The sequence below is a fragment of the Scylla paramamosain genome, chromosome 39 (genome assembly GCF_035594125.1).
Source record: "Scylla paramamosain isolate STU-SP2022 chromosome 39, ASM3559412v1, whole genome shotgun sequence".
In the NCBI taxonomy this organism is placed as follows: domain Eukaryota; kingdom Metazoa; phylum Arthropoda; class Malacostraca; order Decapoda; family Portunidae; genus Scylla; species Scylla paramamosain.
This window is the reverse complement of record NC_087189.1, coordinates 6,110,355-6,121,830: the sequence shown is the minus strand read 5'-3', so window position 1 is coordinate 6,121,830 and position 11,476 is coordinate 6,110,355. Positions and strand designations below refer to the sequence as shown.

The following is an 11,476-nucleotide window of genomic DNA, read 5'->3' as shown; positions in this document are numbered from 1 at the left end:
GGAGATAGTACGCTTCTGCACGGGCGACTTCCAACACCGAGTCAACACCTAGTCGCTAAGGAAAAAAATACTTTGCAAACAACATGAAATTGAACCTTGTTAACATGGTGGAAAAAGTATACTATCTCCACCAAAATGCGCATTAAGCCTTGGAGCACCTGATGAGGCAAAAAACGCCATTTTGCTCCCGATGGCGCTTAGTACTCTTCTGCCGCGGGGGGCCTCATGTAATCTTTAGTAGTTTTGATGTTCTTCTCAAAAAGCACTCCAGTAATAATGCAAAGAAATTCTAATAAATTTGTTTTCAAACAGCCTGACAAACATCATATGACATATATATATATATATATATATATATATATATATATATATATATATATATATATATATATATATATATATATATATATATATATTATAAAATGCCATATTGCCAGAGTCAATTTTTCATGCCAGAATGCAAGACTTATCCCTGTAATACAAGCTCTAATAGTGATGTTACCCAAATAAGGATATGGAAATGTATGTTAATGAAAAACTAAAAAAGAGAAGATATATGGAGAAAGAAATGAAAAAAGAAGCAAAGTCAAAAAAGACATCTATGACTACAAAAGTGGGAAATGGAAAGACCACATAACACAAAAAAAAGGTATTAAATTAAATGATAATGCAGATAAAAAGATCTGAGGAACATATATACAGGAAGAAAGAAATGAAAAGGAAAAACAGAGCCTTACATCTCTAAGACCAGCTAAGATGAAGGAGCTTTTCCTGGTGCCAATGCTGCCAAACACGCTAATCAACTTGCCTTCTCGATGGACGGATTCATGTCACAAAGGGCGTCCACACTGGTGGTGACTGCATCCTTTCGGCTTGCCTTGACTTTCTTCATCATTTCTATGAAACCTGGCATTAAGAAGGCCTTCTTACAAAAAGAAATCTACTAAGCTTGCTATACTAATCTTTTTAACTCTGATCAATGCTTTGAAACTTTCCAAACTTGCATGTAGCACGGTCAAGACCTTCCAAGTAACCAAGGACCAGGAAGAATTAGGACACATGCATAATGCTCTGCGCCCCCCTCAATGTCATGCGCACAGACAACAACATCTGTGGCTCCCTGGTTTTTAAAGGTTTGGTTAGGTTAGGTTAGGTTAAGAGATTAGTGTTGAACTGCTTGCCAGGAGAGTCCCAGAAGGCATCTATCGCTGGCAAAACAGAACGCTAACCCCCAAAATTCTCAAACCAGGGAGGGGGGCGGTAGGGAAATCACATGGAATACACTTAAATTGTATAAATGAACACAATATAAAGGAAACTGCAAGAAGCAATAAAGCCTACATATGGTACTCTCTGCATGAAACAATTCTATGTACACTTGACATCTCGTACATAAATTTGTCTATATTTGTCTATAATATTATCCCCTATTTATATCCCAATTCCCTTCTTAACTTACATCTCTGAAGTCAAATACTCATGTTCATTCCTAATTAGTGGTGTGTCTCAAAACCAATGCGTATTTGCCTAACACCACACCTGTCTCTTCTATTCTTCAGATGTTTCATTATGGTCTTGGTTATGTAATCTTTAGTAGTTTTGATGTTCTCAAAAAGCACTCCAGTAATGATGCAAAGAAATTCTAATAAATTTGTTTTCAAACAGCCTTACAAACATCATATGACATATATATATATATATATATATATATATATATATATATATATATTATAAAATGCCATATTGCCAGAGTCAATTTTTCATGCCAAAATGCAAGACTTATTCCTGTAATACAAGCTCTAATAGTGATGTTACCCAAATATGGATACGGAAATGTATGTTAATGAAAAACTAAAAAAGAGAAGATATATGGAGGAAGAAATGAAAAAAGAAGCAACGTCAAATAAGACATCTATGACTACAAAAGTGGGAAAGACCACATAACACAAAAAAAAGGTATTAAATTAAATGATAATGCAGATAAAAAGATCTGAGGAACATATATACAGGAAGAAAGAAATGAAAAGGAAAAACAGAGCCTTACATCTCAACGACCAGCTGAGATGAAGGAGCTTTTCTTGGTGCCAATGCTGCCAAACACACTAATCAGCTTGCCTTCTCGATGGACGGATTCATGTCAGAAAGGGCGTCCACACTGGCGGTGACTGCATCCTTTCGGCTTGCCTTGACTTTCTTCATCATTTCTATGAAACCTGGCATTAAGAATGCCTTCTTACAAAAAGAAATCTACTAAGCTTGCTATACTAATCTTTTTAACTCTGATCAATGCTTTGAAACTTTCCAAACTTGCATGTAGCACGGTCAAGACCTTCCAAGTAACCAAGGACCAGGAAGAATTAGGACACATGCATAATGCTCTGCGCCCCCCTCAATGTCATGCGCACAGACAACAACATCTGTGGCTCCCTGGTTTTTAAAGGTTTGGTTAGGTTAGGTTAGGTTAAGAGATTAGTGTTGAACTGCTTGCCAGGAGAGTCCCAGAAGGCCTCTATCGCTGGCAAAACAGAACGCTAACCCCCAAAATTCTCAAACCAGGGAGGGGGGCGGTAGGGAAATCACATGGAATACACTTAAATTGTATAAATGAACACAATATAAAGGAAACTGCAAGAAGCAATAAAGCCTACATATGGTACTCTCTGCATGAAACAATTCTATGTACACTTGACATCTCGTACATAAATTTGTCTATATTTGTCTATAATATTATCCCCTATTTATATCCCAATTCCCTTCTTAACTTACATCTCTGAAGTCAAATACTCATGTTCATTCCTAATTAGTGGTGTGTCTCAAAACCAATGCATATTTGCCTAACACCACACCTGTCTCTTCTATTCTTCAGATGTTTCATTATGGTCTTGGTTATGTAATCTTTAGTAGTTTTGATGTTCTCAAAAAGCACTCCAGTAATGATGCAAAGAAATTCTAATAAATTTGTTTTCAAACAGCCTTACAAACATCATATGACATATATCTATACCTATATATATATATATATATATATATATATATATATATATATATATATATATATATATATATATATATATATATATATTATAAAATGCCATATTGCCAGAGTCAATTTTTCATGCCAAAATGCAAGACTTATTCCTGTAATACAAGCTCTAATAGTGATGTTACCCAAATATGGATATGGAAATGTATGTTAATGAAAAACTAAAAAAGAGAAGATATATGGAGGAAGAAATGAAAAAAGAAGCAACGTCAAATAAGACATCTATGACTACAAAAGTGGGAAAGACCACAAAACACAAAAAAAAGGTATTAAATTAAATGATAATGCAGATAAAAAGATCAGAGGAACATATATACAGGAAGAAAGAAATGAAAAGGAAAAACAGAGCCTTACATCTCCACGACCAGCTGAGATGAAGGAGCTTTTCTTGGTGCCAATGCTGCCAAACACACTAATCAGCTTGCCTTCTCGATGGACGGATTCATGTAAGAAAGGGCGTCCACACTGGCGGTGACTGCATCCTTTCGGCTTGCCTTGACTTTCTTCATCATTTCTATGAAACCTGGCATTAAGAAGGCCTTCTTACAAAAAGAAATCTACTAAGCTTGCTATACTAAACTTTTTAACTCTGATCAATGCTTTGAAACTTTCCAAACTTGCATGTAGCACGGTCAAGACCTTCCAAGTAACCAAGGACCAGGAAGAATTAGGACACGTGCATAATGCTCTGCGCCCCCCTCAATGTCATGCGCACAGACAACAACATCTGTGGCTCCCTGGTTTTTAAAGGTTTGGTTAGGTTAGGTTAGGTTAAGAGATTAGTGTTGAACTGCTTGCCAGGAGAGTCCCAGAAGGCCTCTATCGCTGGCAAAACGGAATGCTAACCCCCAAAATTCTCAAACCAGGGAGGGGAGCGGTAGGGAAATCACATGGAATACACTTAAATTGTATAAATGAACACAATATAAAGGAAACTGCAAGAAGCAATAAAGCCTACATATGGTACTCTCTGCATGAAACAATTCTATGTACACTTGACATCTCGTACATAAATTTGTCTATATTTGTCTATAATATTATCCCCTATTTATATCCCAATTCCCTTCTTAACTTACATCTCTGAAGTCAAATACTCATGTTCATTCCTAATTAGTGGTGTGTCTAAAAACCAATGCGTATTTGCCTAACACCACACCTGTCTCTTCTATTCTTCAGATGTTTCATTATGGTCTTGGTTATGTAATCTTTAGTAGTTTTGATGTTCTCAAAAAGCACTCCAGTAATGATGCAAAGAAATTCTAATAAATTTGTTTTCAAACAGCCTTACAAACATCATATGACATATATCTATACCTATATATATATTTTTTTTTTTTTTTTTTATGTAGGAAGGATACTGGCCAAGGGCAACAAAAATCTAATAAAAAAAAATGCCCACTGAAATGCCAGTCCCTAAAAGGGTCAAAGCAGTGGTCAAAAATTGGTGGATAAGTGTCTTGAAACCTCCCTCTTGAAGGAATTCAAGTCATAGGAAGGTGGAAATACAGAAGCAGGTAAGAAGTTCCAGAGTTTACCAGAGAAAGGGATGAATGATTGAGAATACTGGTTAACTCTTGCGTTAGAGAGGTGGACAGAATAGGAGTGAGAGAAAGAAGAAAGTCTTGTGCAGCGAGGCCGCGGAAGGAGGGGAGGCATGCAGTTAGCAAGATCAGAAGAGCAGTTAGCATGAAAATAGCGGTAGAAGACAGCTAGAGATGCAACATTGCGGCGGTGAGAGAGAGGCTGAAGACAGTCAGTTAGAGGAGAGGAGTTGATGAGACGAAAAGCTTTTGATTCCACCCTGTCTAGAACAGCAGTATGAGTGGAACCCCCCCAGACATGTGAAGCATACTCCATACATGGACGGATAAGGCCCTTGTACAGAGTTAGCAGCTGGGGGGGTGAGAAAAACTGGCGGAGACGTCTCAGAACACCTAACTTCATAGAAGCTGTTTTAGCTAGAGATGAGATGTGAAGTTTCCAGTTCAGATTATAGGTAAAGGACAGACCGAGGATGTTCAGTGTAGAAGAGGGGGACAGTTGAGTGTCATTGAAGAAGAGGGGATAGTTGTCTGGAAGATTGTGTCGAGTTGATAGATGGAGGAATTGAGTTTTTGAGGCATTGAACAATACCAAGTTTGCTCTGCCCCAATCAGAAATTTTAGAAAGATCAGAAGTCAGGCGTTCTGTGGCTTCCCTGCGTGATATGTTTACCTCCTGAAGGGTTGGACGTCTATGAAAAGACGTGGAAAAGTGCAGGGTGGTATCATCAGCATAGGAGTGGATAGGACAAGAAGTTTGGTTTAGAAGATCATTAATGAATAATAAGAAGAGAGTGGGTGACAGGACAGAACCCTGAGGAACACCACTGTTAATAGATTTAGGAGAAGAACAGTGACCGTCTACCACAGCAGCAATAGAACGGTCAGAAAGGAAACTTGAGATGAAGTTACAGAGAGAAGGATAGAAACCGTAGGAGGGTAGTTTGGAAATCAAAGCTTTGTGCCAGACTTTATCAAAGGCTTTTGATATGTCCAAGGCAACAGCAAAAGTTTCACTAAAGTCTCTAAAAGAGGATGACCAAGACTCAGTAAGGAAAGCCAGAAGATCACCAGTAGAGCGGCCTTGACGGAACCCATACTGGCGATCAGATAGAAGGTTGTGAAGTGATAGATGTTTAAGAATTTTCCTGTTGAGGATAGATTCAAAAACTTTAGATAAGCAGGAAATTAAAGCAATAGGACGGTAGTTTGAGGGATTAGAGCGGTCACCCTTTTTAGGAACAGGTTGAATGTAGGCAAACTTCCAGCAAGAAAGAAAGGTAGATGTTGACAGACAGAGCTGAAAGAGTTTGACTAGGCAAGGTGCAAGCACGGAGGCACAGTTTCGGAGAACAATAGGAGGGACCCCATCAGGTCCATAAGCCTTCTGAGGGTTTAGGCCAGCGAGGGCATGGAAAACATCATTACGAAGAATTTTAATACGAGGCATGAAGTAGTCAGAGGGTGGAGGAGAGGGAGGAACAAGCCCAGAATCGTCCAAGGTAGAGTTTTTAGCAAAGGTTTGAGCAAAGAGTTCAGCTTTAGAAATAGATGTGATAGCAGTGGTGCCATCTATATATATATATATATATATATATATATATATATATATATATATATATATATATATATATATATATATATATATATATATATATATATTATAAAATGCCATATTGCCAGAGTCAATTTTTCATGCCAAAATGCAAGACTTATTCCTGTAATACAAGCTCTAATAGTGATGTTACCCAAATATGGATACGGAAATGTATGTTAATGAAAAACTAAAAAAGAGAAGATATATGGAGGAAGAAATGAAAAAAGAAGCAACGTCAAATAAGACATCTATGACTACAAAAGTGGGAAAGACCACATAACACAAAAAAAAGGTATTAAATTAAATGATAATGCAGATAAAAAGATCTGAGGAACATACATACAGGAAGAAAGAAATGAAAAGGAAAAACAGAGCCTTACATCTCCACGACCAGCTGAGATAAAGGAGCTTTTCTTGGTGCCAATGCTGCCAAACACACTAATCAGCTTGCCTTCTCGATGGACGGATTCATGTCAGAAAGGGCGTCCACACTGGCGGTGACTGCATCCTTTCGGCTTGCCTTGACTTTCTTCATCATTTCTATGAAACCTGGCATTAAGAAGGCCTTCTTACAAAAAGAAATCTACTAAGCTTGCTATACTAATCTTTTTAACTCTGATCAATGCTTTGAAACTTTCCAAACTTGCATGTAGCACGGTCAAGACCTTCCAAGTAACCAAGGACCAGGAAGAATTAGGACACGTGCATAATGCTCTGCGCCCCCCTCAATGTCATGCGCACAGACAACAACATCTGTGGCTCCCTGGTTTTTAAAGGTTTGGTTAGGTTAGGTTAGGTTAAGAGATTAGTGTTGAACTGCTTGCCAGGAGAGTCCCAGAAGGCCTCTATCGCTGGCAAAACGGAACGCTAACCCCCAAAATTCTCAAACCAGGGAGGGGGGCGGTAGGGAAATCACATGGAATACACTTAAATTGTATAAATGAACACAATATAAAGGAAACTGCAAGAAGCAATAAAGCCTACATATGGTACTCTCTGCATGAAACAATTCTATGTACACTTGACATCTCCTACATAAATTTGTCTATATTTGTCTATAATATTATCCCCTATTTATATCCCAATTCCCTTCTTAACTTACATCTCTGAAGTCAAATACTCATGTTCATTCCTAATTAGTGGTGTGTCTAAAAACCAATGCGTATTTGCCAAACACCACACCTGTCTCTTCTATTCTTCAGATGTTTCATTATAGTCTTGGTTATGTAATCTTTAGTAGTTTTGATGTTCTCAAAAAGCACTCCAGTAATGATGCAAAGAAATTCTAATAAATTTGTTTTCAAACAGCCTTACAAACATCATATGACATATATATATATATATATATATATATATATATATATATATATATATATATATATATATATATATATATATATATATATATATATATATATTATAAAATGCCATATTGCCAGAGTCAATTTTTTATGCCAAAATGCAAGACTTATTCCTGTAATACAAGCTCTAATAGTGATGTTACACAAATATGGATACGGAAATGTATGTTAATGAAAAACTAAAAAAGAGAAGATATATGGAGGAAGAAATGAAAAAAGAAGCAACGTCAAATAAGACATCTATGACTACAAAAGTGGGAAAGACCACATAACACAAAAAAAGGTATTAAATTAAATGATAATGCAGATAAAAAGATCTGAGGAACATATATACAGGAAGAAAGAAATGAAAAGGAAAAACAGAGCCTTACATCTCCACGACCAGCTGAGATGAAGGAGCTTTTCCTGGTGCCAATGCTGCCAAACACACTAATCAGCTTGCCTTCTCGATGGACGGATTCATGTCAGAAAGGGCGTCCACACTGGCGGTGACTGCATCCTTTCGGCTTGCCTTGACTTTCTTCATCATTTCTATGAAACCTGGCATTAAGAAGGCCTTCTTACAAAAAGAAACCTACTAAGCTTGCTATACTAATCTTTTTAACTCTGATCAATGCTTTGAAACTTTCCAAACTTGCATGTAGCACGGTCAAGACCTTCCAAGTAACCAAGGACCAGGAAGAATTAGGACATGTGCATAATGCTCTGCGCCCCCCTCAATGACATGCGCACAGACAACAACATCTGTGGCTCCCTGGTTTTTAAAGGTTTGGTTAGGTTAAGAGATTAGTGTTGAACTGCTTGCCAGGAGAGTCCCAGAAGGCCTCTATCGCTGGCAAAACAGACTTCAATGTTCACCACCAGCTTTGGCTTTCCTCTCCCTTCACTGACCATCCTGGTGAACTAGCCTACAACTTTGCTATCCTGCATGACCTAGAGCAATTGGTGCAACACCCTACTCGTATTCCTGACCGTCTTGGAGATACGCCCAACATTCTTGACCTTTTCCTGACCTCTAATCCTTCTGCTTATGCTTATTATTATTATTATTATTCTCCGTTGGGCTCCTCCGATCACAATCTCATATCTTTATCTTGTCCTATCACTCTAATCTCTCCTCAGGATCCCCCTAAGCGAAGGTGCCTCTGGCGTTTTGTCTCTGCTAGTTGGAGGGACCTGAGGAGGTATTTTGCTGATTTTTCTAGGAATGACTACTGCTTCCATGTCAGAGACCCGTCTTTGTGTGCTGAGCGCATAACAGAGGTGATAGTGTCTGGCATGGAGGCGTACATTCCTTACTCTTTTTCTCGTCCTAAACCTTCTAAACCTTGGTTTAACACAGCTTGTTCTCGTGCTATACATGATAGAGAGGTGGCCCACAAAAGGTACTTAAGCCTTCCATCACCAGAATCTCATGCACTTTATATTTCTGCCCGGAACCATACCAAGTCTGTTCTCCAACTAGCCAAAAACTCCTTCATTAACAGAAAATGTCAAAACCTTTCAAGATCTAACTCCCCTCGTGATTTCTGGCATCTAGCCAAAAATATCTCCAATAACTTTGCTTCTTCTTCTTTCCCTCGTCTACTTCAACCAAATGGCACCACTGCTATCACATCTATTTCTAAAGCTGAACTCTTTGCTCAAACCTTTGCTAAAAACGCTACCTTGGACGATTCTGGGCTTGTTCCTCCATCTCCTCCACCCTCTGACTACTTCATGCCACGTATTAAAATTCTTCGTAATGATGTTTTTCATGCCCTTGCTGGTCTAACCCCTCGGAAAGCTTATGGACCTGATGGGGTCCCTCCTATTGTTCTCCGAAACTGTGCCTCCGTGCTTGCACCTTGCCTAGTCAAACTCTTTCAGCTCTGTCTGTCAACATCTACCTTTCCTTCTTGCTGGAAGTTTGCCTACATTCAACCTGTTCCTAAAAAGGGTGACCGCTCTAATCCCTCAAACTACCGTCCTATTGCTTTAATTTCCTGCTTATCTAAAGTTTTTGAATCTATCCTCAACAGGAAGATTCTTAAACAACTATCACTTCACAACCTTCCATCTGATCGCCAGTATGGGTTCCGTCAAGGCCGCTCTACTGGTGATCTTCTGGCTTTCCTTACTGATTCTTGGTCATCCTCTTTTAGAGACTTTGGTGAAACTTTTGCTGTTGCCTTGGACATATCAAAAGCCTTTGATAGAGTCTGGCACAAAGCTTTGATTTCAAAACTACCCTCCTGCGGTTTCTATCCTTCTCTCTGTAACTTCATCTCAAGTTTCCTTTCTGACCGTTCTATTGCTGCTGTGGTAGACGGTCACTGTTCTTCTCCTAAATCTATTAACAGTGGTGTTCCTCAGGGTTCTGTCCTGTCACCCACTCTCTTCTTATTATTCATTAATGATCTTCTAAACCAAACTTCTTGTCCTATCCACTCCTATGCTGATGATACCACCCTGCACTTTTCCACGTCTTTTCATAGACGTCCAACCCTTCAGGAGGTGAATATATCACGCAGGGAAGCCACAGAACGCCTGACTTCTGATCTTTCTAAAATTTCTGATTGGGGCAGAGCAAACTTGGTATTGTTCAATGCCTCAAAAACTCAATTCCTCCATCTATCAACTCGACACAATCTTCCAGACAACTATCCCCTCTTCTTCAATGACACTCAACTCTCCCCCTCTTCTACACTGAACATCCTCGGTCTGTCCTTTACTTATAATCTGAACTGAAAACTTCACATCTCATCTCTAGCTAAAACAGCTTCTATGAAGTTAGGTGTTCTGAGATGTCTCCGCCAGTTTTTCTCACCCCCCCAGCTGCTAACTCTGTACAAGGGCCTTATCCGTCCATGTATGGAGTATGCTTCACATGTCTGGGGGGGTTCCACTCATACTGCTCTTCTAGACAGGGTGGAATCAAAAGCTTTTCGTCTCATCAACTCCTCTCCTCTAACTGACTGTCTTCAGCCCCTCTCTCACCGCCGCAATGTTGCATATCTAGCTGTCTTTTACCGCTATTTTCATGCCAATTGCTCTTCTGATCTTGCTAACTGCATGCCTCCCCTCCTTCCGCGGCCTCGCTGCACAAGACTTTCTTCTTTCTCTCACCCCTATTCTGTCCACCTCTCTAATGCAAGAGTTAACCAGTATTCTCAATCATTTTCTCTGGTAAACTCTGGAACTCCCTGCCTTCTTCTGTATTTCCACTGGCACCAGGAAAAGCTCCTTGATCTAAGCTGGTCGTGGAGATGTAAGGCTCTGTTTTTCGTTTTCATTTCTTCCTGTATATATGTTCCTCAGATCTTCTTTTATCTGCATTATCATTTAATTTAATACCTTTATTTTTCTGTTATGTGGTCTTTCCCACTTTTGTGGTCATAGATGTCTTGTTTGACGTTGCTTCTTTTTTCATTTCTTCCTCCATATATCTTCTCTTTTTTAGTTTTTCATTAACATACATTTTCATATCCATATTTGGGTAACATCACTATTAGAGCTTGTATTACAGGGATAAGTCTTGCATTTTGGCATGAAAAATTGACTCTAGCAATATTTTTTTTTTTTTTTTTTTTATGTAGGAAGGATACTGGCCAAGGGCAACAAAAATCTAATAAAAAAAAAAATGCCCACTGAAATGCCAGTCCCATAAAAGGGTCAAGGCAGTGGTCAAAAATTGGTGGATAAGTGTCTTGAAGCCTCCCTCTTGAAGGAATTCAAGTCATAGGAAGGTGGAAATACAGAAGAAGGCAGGGAGTTCCAGAGTTTACCAGAGAAAGGGATGAATGATTGAGAATACTGGTTAACTCTTGCGTTAGAGAGGTGGACAGAATAGGGGTGAGAGAAAGAAGAAAGTCTTGTGCAGCGAGGCCGCGGAAGGAGGGGAGGCATGCAGTTAGCAAGATCAGAAGAGCAATTGGCATGAAAATAGCGGTAG

General features: G+C 38.9%; 1 protein-coding gene and 1 long non-coding RNA gene across 3 annotated transcripts in view; one reads left to right on the top strand and one right to left on the bottom strand.

The window, feature by feature from the left end:
* LOC135092119 (uncharacterized) overlaps positions 1-11,476 on the top strand; it is a 72,151-nt gene that overhangs the window by 57,302 nt on the left and 3,373 nt on the right. The window lies entirely within an intron of this gene.
* LOC135092120 (uncharacterized) overlaps positions 459-11,476 on the bottom strand; it is a 31,149-nt gene continuing 20,131 nt past the window's right edge. The window contains exons 2-6 of the long non-coding RNA XR_010262758.1: positions 7,914-8,082; positions 6,562-6,730; positions 3,398-3,566; positions 2,045-2,213; positions 459-906 (exon numbers count right to left, since the gene is read on the bottom strand). This is a non-coding gene — a long non-coding RNA (uncharacterized LOC135092120). The remainder of the gene's footprint in view (positions 907-2,044; positions 2,214-3,397; positions 3,567-6,561; positions 6,731-7,913; positions 8,083-11,476) is intronic.